This window comes from Sciurus vulgaris (genome assembly GCF_902686455.1).
Source record: "Sciurus vulgaris genome assembly, chromosome: 5".
NCBI lineage: Eukaryota > Metazoa > Chordata > Mammalia > Rodentia > Sciuridae > Sciurus > Sciurus vulgaris.
The window spans coordinates 147,929,958-147,939,542 of record NC_136465.1 but is presented as its reverse complement, the minus strand read 5'-3'; positions in this window follow the sequence as shown (position 1 = coordinate 147,939,542).

Sequence of the window (9,585 nt, the reverse complement as noted above, 5' to 3'; positions counted from 1 at the left end):
AGGAATTTTAGATTATGTAGAAGGAAATGAGAAGCATCAGGGTATGAAAGATAGTGGAATGAGACAGACATCATTACCCTATATACATTTATGATTACACGAATGGTATGAATCTACATCATGTACAATCATAGAAACAAAATGATGTACCCTGTTTGTGCACAATGAATCAGAATGCAGTCTGTAAAACATAAAAAGAAATTATAAAAAAATTCACAAAATAATTTTCTGGGATCTTGATTGGGATTGAATTGAGGTTTTAGACTAATCAAGGAGGATATGGCATCCTAACATTGAGTTATTCTATTCATGAGCATAAAGAATTTCTATTTATTTAAATCTCTAAGGTATTTTGTCAGAGTTTTGCAGCTTTTCTCATATAGATATTTTACAAATTTTGTGATATTTATACTTAGACTTTTTAAAATTTGGGTACTAATGTTAACAGTATGTTTTAAGTTTAGAATTGCAGTTATTCCTTATTTGTATTTAGGAAATAAATTGACTTTTAGATATGAACCTTGTATTCTGATACACTGCTATAATTGCTTATGAATTCTAATTTTTTTGATTCCTTGGAATTTTCCCCCAAAGAATCATGCTATCTATAAACAAAGATACTTATTTCTTTCTCCCCAATTTTTTATTTCCTTTCTGTAACATTTTGTTAGCTATGACTTCCTTTAGAATGTTGTATAGGAGTGGCGAGAAATGATCTCGGGGCTTGCCAAATCTCAGGATGAAAGTATTTAGTACCTCACCATAAAGAATGTACTTGTACATTTTTTGGTAAATGTTATTCATTTGGTTGAAGAAATTCCCTTCTATTCTTTTCTTACTGAGAGTTTGTCATGAATAGGTATTGGATTTGTCAAATGCTTTTTAAAAAAAATCTTTTGATAGGATTGTATGATTAATTTTTCTTTAGCCTGTTGATATGGTCTGTTACATAATTTTTGAAAGCTGAACCAGTCTTTAATTTTGATATAAATCCCAACTGATCCTGTGTAGTACTTTTATTCATTGCTGGATTCATAATGTTTATAGTTTGTTGCATTTATCTTCATAAAAATATTGTACCATAACATTCCTTTCTTTTCATGCCTTTATCTGACTTGGTGGTAGGATAACAATGGCCCTAGTGCATGAGCTAGAAAATATGCCCTCTTTCTGAATTTCTGGGAGCAATTATAGAGAATCAGCGTCTTTTCTTTGTTACAATTTACCAGTGAATCCAGCAAGACCTGGTACTTTTTGTTTTGGTTATTAGTCATTCATTCAATTTCTATAGTAGACAAAAATCTATTAAGATTATATATTTCTTATATGATTTTACTAAGTGATTTCTTTCAAGAGATTGTCCATTTCATCTAATTGTAGGCATAGAATGATTCATAATATTCCATTATTATTCTTTCAAGTAAATGAGTAGTTATGTCCCTCTTTTTATTACTGATAAAAAATTGTGACTTATTCTTGAGTAGCCTCACTGGATGTTTATAATTATATTATCTTTTCAAAGAACCAGCATTTAGTTCTGTTGAGTACCCTATTTTAAATCTATTGAATTTAAAAATTGTTGTAGTCTTCTGCTTACTGAATATAGCTTCATCGTTTTCTAGTTTCGTAAGGTGTCAATTTGTTCTTTTGCAATGTGTACATTCGGTTCTATTAAGTTCCCCTGAACATAATTTTCACTGCTCCCACAAATTAACTAGTTTTATTTTCATTTTTCGTTTACTTCAAGTTATTTTGAAATTTATTTAACCCTGTGTTATTTAGAAGCCCCAGTTTTAATTTATAAATTATTTTTTCCAGTTTTTTTGCTATTGATTTCTAGTGTAATCCCATTGTGATCTGAAAGGAAATTTGTGTGCTTTTTATTCTTGTAAGAACCATTGTTCTTTTTGATCAACATCTCCCCATCTCCCCTTCTCCCTGCCTATGGCAAACATTATTGTATTCTGTACTTCTATGAGCTTGAATTTTTTAGATATTACATACAATAGAGATTAACAGTGTATGTCTTTCTGTGCTTATTTCACTTAGCATGTCTTCCAGATTCTCACAAATGACAGAATTTTTTCTTTAAGGGCTAAATAAAATTATGTTTTGGGTATGCATCATATTTTATTTCTTTTTAAAAAATCCTTTAGTATAGCCTCTTTTAATTGATATACTTATGCCATTTATATTTAAAATGATTATTGTTATAGTCGACTTTACCTGATTTTTATTTATTTTTTTTCTGTATTCCACATTTTTATGATTCCATTTTCTCTCCTTTCTTACTGTATCAATTATGTTTCTTTGAAAAATATTTGGTGCTTGCCCTAGATTGTTGAAGATGCAATCATAATTAATAGGTTCACTTTCAAATAACACAGTATTTCGTGGATAGTACAGTAGTTTATAACAGTATTTCCAGTTCCTTCCATCATCCCTTATGATTGCATTCATTTATTATACTTATCCATACATTATAATCACCTAATATTATTACTTTTTGAACATAGTTATGAAGAAGCAAGAAGAGTATTAGTTATGCAATGTACTTTGAAGTTTCTAAGTGTTTATGTAGCTTAACATCTGGTCTGAGTAATCAATTGATGATTACCTACTTTTTTCCCCCAGTACGGGGAATGGAACTCAGGCTACATTCCTGGCCTTTTTCATTGTATTTTGAGACAAGAACTCACTCCGCTGTGTAGGCTGGCCTCAAACTTGTGATCCTTCTGCCTCAATTTCCTGATTAGATTGAATAATAGATGTGCACCCTTCCTCCTGGTTAAACTGATACACCTTTAAGTTGTCTTAATCCCCTTACCATATTTATTCTCTTGGTAGACATTAAAAACATGTAAGTTTCATTACATTATTTCAAATTATCACAAACAATCTTAAATTAAGAAATAATATTAATGGCAATATTAGTAATAGAATTTATTTTAGTCATATCTAACAAATTATTATTATTATTTTACTTTTTTTTTTTTTTTGCAGTGCTGGGGATTGAACCTAGGGGCCTTGTGCTTGTGAGGCAAGCACTCTACCAACTGAGCTACATCCCCAGTCCTAACAAATTTAAAATTAATAATTAATTTCAAAATTCAGTAACAGAATACATGAAATGTTCTAATGAAACAAGTTAGGCATGATTATCAGGTGCCTTGGAGATAAGTTACTTGAAAAAAATATGTAAATATTGCTCGGAAACAAAACCCAGAATAAGTTTGCAAGTTTAGGATAAAAAATTCTTTATAAGAAAATTACTTCAGTATCTATTTTCACTTTCTGTAGTAACCTAACACGTTTTTTCCTGAAATAAATTTTGTTAAAATGTAATAGGAAAAAGATTTCTGTTTTCCATATAAACCTAAGAATTCCAATAGACTGACAATTTCCAAAGAAACTTTTATGTTTTCAAAAGTTTGTAGGGTTTGTATATTCTGATTTAAGTTGGAGTGCAATGCATTCTTATCCATAAAATACCAATAATCTTTTAAGTTTATGATAGCCAAATATGGAATATGGAAGGAAACTGCAATAAATATTTAAATTTGCCTTAGAAACTCATTTCAAATATATTCAAGTCTTCCTCTTTGGAGTTCTTTCATTGGTTTTAAGGAGATAATGTTTCTACTTCAGTGCTAGAATATGTACAAATATTCATCATGTAGATAAATAGCTCATAAATAATTTTATTTAAGTATCCTTAATGGAATTTATGTGTAATATTAGAGTATATTTGGCAAGTTTTAGTAAGTCTTTTGCTTTAAGAATTTCATAAATTAAATGAAATAAAATTAGTGGAATATGCTTGAATAGTTGTTTTACTGTTGAATACTGCAATGAATGTTAAAGCAGTAGTAGTGAAACCCAATCCAGCTACATTGAAACAAGAAAATAATGTCCCCCAAAATACTACTGATGACATTAATTTCATATTTTTTAAAATTAATAATAATTATCATTCTGTTCTTAGGGTTCATGACCTAGAATCACTCTTAAAGTAAGAAAACCATTAGGGGTAACATGATCTTCTGGGTTCTTTGATAAAAAATTATTTTAGCATAAAAACTCATGTAAGTCAAGCAGCACAATATATGTGCAAAATGCTTCATCAGAGTATCTCTAACCAGAATTATTCAGTGACACTTTGTTAGAACACTTTATTGGACAAAATGTTCTTACCCAGTAAAATAAAAATATATTTTTGTTTTATGAACATACTTGGTTCATTGAGAAAACAGCAAATCAGTTAATAAACAAACAATGTCTACTGACACAAGTGACTTTACCATGATAATGAATACTTGACCTTGTTTTGAGATGCAGAAGCGGCTCTCACAATCTAGTCTTTGAGAAGCTAATTTTGATTTCCCAAAATGAAAGAAATCTAAGTGAATAGCGTACTTGTGGTTTATCAAGTACATTATTTTTGCTTTTGCCAAATTTACCCAGTATTTGCAGCAGCATTCATGCCCTGGAAATTCCAGAAAATTGTAATATATATTTTATGCCTATGGCTTTGAGTTTGCCTTTTTATGTTGTTGTTGGGTGTTTATGATAAAGTAAGCACCATGGTTTTTCTTCTTCAAAACATTTAGTTTTCCTTCTCAGCATATAGAAACATTATATTTTCCAGTTTTTACTCTTTCTTTTGCTGCAGTAAGGTAGTAGTAATTGGCAAATTTCTGCTTAATAAAATATGAGAAGAACAGATAAACACTGTAGCCAAACTGGGATTGTAATCTCTTCCTTGTACAATCTTCTTTTTTTTCTCTCTCTCTCCTTTCTTGGGCTACAAACTTGTGGGTTTTGCATTAGGAAGATCAACTCTGCAAGATGAATGGATGGATGGACAGGGTATGGCTTCCTAATAGCAACCATGTTGGACTGTGATATGAATGAGTAATGAACTGTCAGGATTAAATCACTGAAAATTTAGATTTCTATTTTGATGTAATATTCTGTACCAAAGTCTACTTAATTTTGTCTTGTTTACATTGTGTACTTTCTACAGTATTATGCGATGTAGTTCAGTCTCTTTAAAAGTTATAATTGAAATTAAACTTTTGTGATATGATATTTTAAGGAAAATTAGGTGAGAGTAAGGACACCTAGTTTCTGTTAATATAATTTATACAATAATACAAAATTCCTGTTACCCTTCAGTTCCAGTGTTATCTGTACTCGTTTCATGAGCATACCATAGATACCTTGCTCTGGTTGATAATTCTCCAACAAGTCTGATCACTCAGAGGTACACACAGATTTGTGTTTGCTGCACTTCTTAGAGATTTCAAGTAGTTTATGAAATAAAAAGTAAATAATAAAACTTCTTACTCCCATTTTTAAAAATAATTGAATTAAAACATAATATGAAGCCTCAGAAGCACTATGGTAAGTTTTCAAATTTTAACATGTTCAATAATAGAGAATTAGAATTATTTTGCATACTGGAATGTTGGCTTTAGCTTACAGCTTTACTTGCCATGGAGTTTTTCTAGTAGGTTAAGTATTATTTATTCTTAAGATACTATTAACAGAGTCTCAATTTAAGAAATGTTTGTATTTATGATATGAAGATTAATATAATATGAAACTTCTCTACAAATTTAATAAGTTTGCCATATGTGTATAGAAATGTATCATGTAGAAAATGGTTTTCATGGTAGTAAACCATTATGCATTTAATTAGAAAATTTTCTTTGCAATAGTGTTTTCTATTGGTTCTTCATAGTTATACATTACAGTAGAATCCATTGCAATATAATTATGCAAACATGGAATATATTTTATTCTAATTAGGATCCCATTCTTGTGAATGTGCACAATGGTAAGATTTATTGTGATATATTCATAAGTGTACATAGGAAAATTATGTTAGATTCACTTTACTATCTTATCTTTTCCTAGTCTCCTCCCTTCCCTTCATGCCCCTTCAATAGTTTTTAAATGTGATTTTTAATCAGAGTAATCCTGTTTATGTGATTGCCATTAGTAGAATAAAAGATATTTCCATAAATTTGCTCATGAAGAAAACGTACATAATGTTGTGAATCTACTTCAGGCTTTAATCTTATAAATGTTTAATAAGTATACTATAATCAATTCAGCTATATATTGTATGTCCAATATATGTGATATCATTCAATATACAGATATGGTAAGTAAAACTATGTAAGGATCCATGAACAATTCATAGTAGTTCTATTTCTATAGTCTGTTGTGTGGTGATCAAGCCAAATGACATTTGTATCTTAATAAGATAGGGACAGAATGTGTTTTAATTTAAAAACAACACTCTCCTTGAGAAAAAAAAAACATGGATTTTATACCACAAAATTAGTTATATTTCCATCCATAGAATGACTCAAAACATTTGTCTCAGCACTGGTTAAAATAAAAATTGTGATCATATACATTAGCCAGAGAGTTTTTGCTACAAATAATACAGAAAATGAAACTAAATAACATCTATATTTATTTTCCAAAAAGTTCTGTTATTTTTCTACAATGCAGGAAGAGTGTATAAAAATCCTTTGCTTTCACACTTTACTATGAACACGAAGCCTAATTATAATATTGTCTGTTTTTCTATTTGAATGTGTCAGTTTTCATATTATGATTTTCACACCTGTACTAGCTAAGATTAAACAGTCATGTCATCTGAGACCACCCGACAACTAAACTGTGAAAATTAATTTCAATTTCACCTAAGCACAGTCCCATGCTGTTTTCCTATTACTCCCATACCAGGATATCTGTGACTTTTGCCTACCAAATGGCTTACTTATTATTATAGAAAATACTCTAAAGAGTTGTGGTGACAAACTCTATGTCATATTAAAGAACAACTTTAATAAACACATCTTATGTTTGATGAAAACGTATGATGAAGTGATTTTTCTAGTGAGATGTTTAACCAAACATCTCCTAATGATAAATATTAAACTCTCAAAAATATTTATGATATGGTAACCTCTGTCATTATATAATCAACTTACATGTATCTTTTTCAGATGTTATTAAGGCATTATTTATAGCAAAAGATGTGTTTAAAAATGAATGAAACAAAAACTGACAAAACTATAAGAAATAGAAAAATCATCAGCACTGGTGGAGATTTAATAGTACTCTCTTCATTAAGTGAAATGTGAAAGCCAAACAGTGTCATTTCAAGGAAACTTTACCCCAATATGAGTGTGTGTATATGTACTGTAGTTATGTGAAAGTTTTTCAAAAATATTCATATTTAGGATCTGCCAATGTATAAAATGGTAGCAGTAGAATTTAACTGGGAAATTCAAGACCGTTTCAACTTTGAAAAAATCAATTTGTTATATTAACAAAATGAATGAGAAAAAAAGTATTCATTTTCTAGATGCAGATATATAACCTAATAAAAGTTTTTAAAAATCAGGTAAGAATCAATCTAGTTTCTATCTAAAACTGGACAGGGAAGGAACTCCTTTAATTCCATAAAGGGTAACTTAAAACCCACAAAAGAAGCTAGCACTATTAATATACTTGATGATAAGTATGAAATGCTTTTCCTGAGAATTGGTGAACGAACATATGAACTCTTTCCTTTTTCTGGTTAAAGGTGGTAGTGTGATCCCAGGAAATTCAGTGACACAGAGAGAAGAGAGTACAGGTTGGAATGAAATAGCTCAACTCTTTGGGATGACGATATGGTTGAATACGTAGAATATTATTCTAAGGAACCTCCAAAGAATGGTTACTTCTTTTAAGAAAATTTTATGAGTTCAGCAAGGCATAAGTTGGTAGGTCAATGTATGAAAATCAATTATATATGCCAGCAACTGAAAATAGAAGGTTTTAAAACTTTGAAAACTGAACAGCATGAAATGATTAGGAATAAATTTAACTATATGTCCAAGACCTGTAAACTGAGAAATATAAAATACTGTCAAGAGAAAGTAACCTATACCAAAGCAAAGAGTCAGACTCCCACAACCATGCTGAAGATGGGGGTGGGGGAGGCTCCTGCAAGGCAAGCAACTGCTCTACCACTGAGCCACACCTCAGACCAGTACTGTTTTTATTGACTTAGAAGACTCAGTAGGGTTAAAAAACCATTTATCTTCACATCAGCCTATAAATTTCTTTTCATGTCTCTTAAAATCCCAGAAAACTACTGTAAAATTTGACAAAGTAATTTCAAAATGTGTATGAACAATTCTAAGAGCATCATATAACAAAATCAATTTTGAAAACAAGGAACAAATTTAGAAAACAAACCCTGCCTATTTTACTGGCATTTTATAAAACTATGGTGATCAAGACTATGTAGTATTGGTATTAGGAGAGACATGTAAACCAAGGGAACATAAAAGGGAATCCAGAAATAGATCCACAGTTGTGCAGTTAATTGATATTAAATCTGTGGAAGTAATTAAAGAAAGTTTACTGAAACAGTGGGACTTTCACATAAAAATAAGTCAAACCAAATATTATGCCTGGCACAAATATTATCTTAAATATAGATCACAGGTTTAAATATAAAACTATAACATCTAGAAGGGAAATTCTGGAGAAACATCTGGAGAAAGTCTGTTACATTGTAAACATTTAAAAAATATGTTCATCAAAAATGAAAGCTCTGTTCTTCAAAAGGCACTTTTAAGAAAATGAAAAACCAGTTATATCCATAGTACTTTTAATTTAACATTTCAAAATAAGAATGCTAATCTATTTTTAAAAAGGCAAATGTTTTGAACAGATATTTGACTTAACAAAAATTTTGTATGTACTACATTTTCTTTATCCATCCATCTGTTGAAGGGCACCTAGGCTAGTTCCATAGTGTAGCTACTGTTAGTTGAGTTGGTGTAAACATTGACATGGTCGTGTCACTCTAGTATGGTGATTTTAAGTCCTTTGGATATAAACCAAGGAGTGGGATATCTGGTTCAAGTGGTGGTTCTTTTCTAAGTTTTCTGAGGAATCTCCATACTGCTTTCCAGAGTGGTTGCACCAATTTGCATTCCCACCAGCAATGTTTGAGTATACCTTTTTCCCCACATCCTCACCAACATTTATTGTTCCCTGTATTCCTAATGATTGCCATTCTGAACAAAATGAGATGAAATCCTAGAGTAGTTTTGATTTACATTTCTCTAATTGCTAGAGATGTTGAAAATTTTTCATATATTTGTTGATTGACTGTATTTCTTCTGTGAAGTGTACTCATTGTTAAAGAAGAATGAAATTATGGCATTTGCTGGTAAATGGATGGAGTTGGAGAATATCATGCTAAGTTAAATAAGCCAATCCCAAAATCCAAATGCTGAATGTTTTCTCTGACATGCAGATGGCAATTCACAATGGGGGCAGGTAGGAAAGAATAGAGTTAATTTAGGTTAGGTAGAGTGGATGTAATATAGGGATAGGAAGGATAGCAGAATGAAACAGACATTACCTTATGTACGTGTATGAAAGCATGACTGATGTGATTCTACAATATGTACAATCAGAAAAAGGAGAAATTGTAACCCATTTGTGTATGATATATCAAAGTGCATAAATGAACTCTGCTGTCATGTATAATTCATT